Source organism: Bactrocera latifrons, unplaced genomic scaffold, assembly GCF_001853355.1.
Source record: "Bactrocera latifrons isolate USDA-ARS-PBARC rearing strain unplaced genomic scaffold, ASM185335v1 scaffold_1021, whole genome shotgun sequence".
Lineage (NCBI taxonomy): Eukaryota > Metazoa > Arthropoda > Insecta > Diptera > Tephritidae > Bactrocera > Bactrocera latifrons.
The window spans coordinates 1-2,752 of NW_017534433.1; positions in this window are offsets into that span (position 1 = coordinate 1).

The window sequence follows — 2,752 nt, forward strand, 5'->3', positions numbered from 1 at the left end:
TGGGTTTTTTGTATTTTTATCGCTTCTCGAATGGAGCATTTTTTCTCCGTTTTTATGGTTATTATTTGTTTCATTTGTATAAATTTGGGACGTATTTTGTCAGAAGATGAGTGGTTACCTGAACAGTTTATGCAAAAGGAACGAGTACAAGGGGATGGTTGGTGAGGGGGGAGAGCGCACTTGTCGCAAACAGCGACTTTAGTGCATCGCTTTGTTGTATGTCCTAAAAGTTGGCAGTTTTAGCACCTCATAGGGTTTGGATAGTATGGCCTTACCTTAGTTGTGTACCATGACACTTCAATGTTTTCAGGGAGGTGATATTTATCAAAGGTCAGGAGAACGACTCCGCTAGGTACTGGTTTTTGATTAATGTATTTAGGGAATTTGAAAATTGATACAACTCCCTGTGCTTTTAAGTGTTCAATGATTTCGTCGTCTGAGATTTCATTGAGGCATGGTGCGCAAATTGTTCCTTTTGTGTAGTTAAGGTTGTTGTGGAGTTTTATTTCTACATCACATATCCCATATAAAGTTTTATAGATATGAATTTTTGAGCTATGTTGTTGTTTTTTACTAGTAATAAAAGTTTTCCGTCTCTTAGTTCTGATATATTTATTATTTCTCTGCTTATATTTTTTGAAGCTTTGTGCACAGCAAAACACGAATATTTGTTTATGGGTTTCTGAGAGTTCGTTGCACTTAGCACCAAATATCTTGGATTATCTTTTGTTGTTGGGAAATTTTTATTGGGAAATGCTGGTTTTTTTTCTTTTTGATTTGGGACTTGTTGATAACAGGGAGAACCTGTTATCACCAAGGGAGTGACCCCCTGGAGGCATGTTTCTTGTTGTTCACTGTACTATAATATATACACACTTTTACACGTGCTTTAGATGAAAGTTCTTGACGTTAGAATGCACTTACGAAAAGCGTGTGAGAGAATAAAAAAAAAAACCACCAATAGCTCAAAACACAACCGTTCGCTTTGGGTATCAGTCGATGACTGTCAGCTCAATATAATTTGCGTATATATTCCACCTACGCAAAGATTTACAAATACCGATATATTGGACTTATTGCAACAAGCCACAGCTCCGGCAATTCTTGCGGGTGACCTAAATTCTTGGAGCCCAATATGGGGATCTCCAACATCAAACTGTAGAGGGAAACTGATTGAGGATGCTCTGTTTTCTTCCGACTTTATATGCTTGAACAATGGTAACGCAACACATTTCTCTACCCACGGCATCTTCTCGCACTTAGACCTCACGTTGTGCTCAGCAGCGCTTGCTCTAAATGTCACCTGGAAAGTATTAAGTGATTTACACGGTAGTGACCACTACCCATATCTTTTGAAATAGATACTCGGCAATTTCGCCGAACGTTTAATCCAAAACCAAATTTCAAAACAGACTTTGCTGACTGGTGTACATTCTCAGGTCTATATGATATAGGTAGCAACAGTATCCCAGTTTCTGGCAATATCAACAGAGAAGCTGTCACTATACAAAAAATTATCCGCGTWGCGGCAAATCGCTCTATCCCGCAAACAAATAGAAATAAAACCTCACACAATGTACTATGGTGGAGCAATGAATTAGCAGTTCTCCGTTCAAAAAAACAATCGGCCTGGTATGAATATAAACATTGTCAAACTATTGAAAAATTAGTTAGCTATAAAAAAGCGAAGGCTTCGTTTCGCCGCAAAGCAAAGGAAGCGAAACGCCAAAGTTTTCAGCAGTTCACTGCTAACATAAATCCCACTTGCTCTGTTAAAAAGATATGGAGAGATTTAAATATATTGTCTGGTGGCTCCAAAAGCACATCAGTTACACGTCTGGTTACTCAAGCTGAAAATTTGGTTACGCCTGATCAAATTGCGAACTTCTTTGCAAACCATTACTCAAGAGAGAGCGCAAATGAAAATTTTAGCACCGACTTCCGCATTAGCAAAGAAACAGTCCTAAATAGCATAGGAGAAATAGAATATACAATTTCCTCGTCCGAAAAAGCAATAGAGTCAAAAATAACGATGTCCGAGTTTGAGTATGCGCTCACGTCAGTTAAAGGAAAAACGCCTGGTTTGTATAGGATATCTTATCCGTTAATCAAAAATTTACCGAAGTCGATGAAACTACGATTAGTTAAACTTTACAACAAMATTTTTGACACTGGGGTTTATCCACAATACTGGAAAACTTCCAATATAATTCCAATACTAAAGCCCGGAAAATTACCYACTGAAGTCAATAGCTATCGTCCTATCTCCCTTCTAAGCTGTCTTGGAAAAGTAATGGARAAAATTGTAGGCAACAGGCTGTCATGGTACGCCAAAAAAATAAACTAATAAGCTCTCAACAGGTCGGCTATAAAAGAGGGCACGGCGCAGTCGATGCCTTGCTCAACCTAGATAACTTCGTCGCAAAGGCTCTGTCTAGTAGAAATCATGTATCTGTGTTGTCGTTAGATTTCCAAAAAGCTTTTGATCGTATTGGAATTCTTGTAGTCTTAAGCAAGCTACAAATTGGAAAGTGGGCATCAGAACTCTAAACTTTATAAAATCTTTTCTGACAAATAGAAGACTTTCAGTAACTATTAACGGACATCACTCAATAACCCACAAGCTCTCAAATAGTACGAAACAGGGCTAACCTTTTTCGTCTTTACTCTTTATTATCGCCTTTGATGAGCTAAGTCAACTTCTTTCTAATTATAAAAACATTGACCATCAAATGTACGCAGATGATGTACT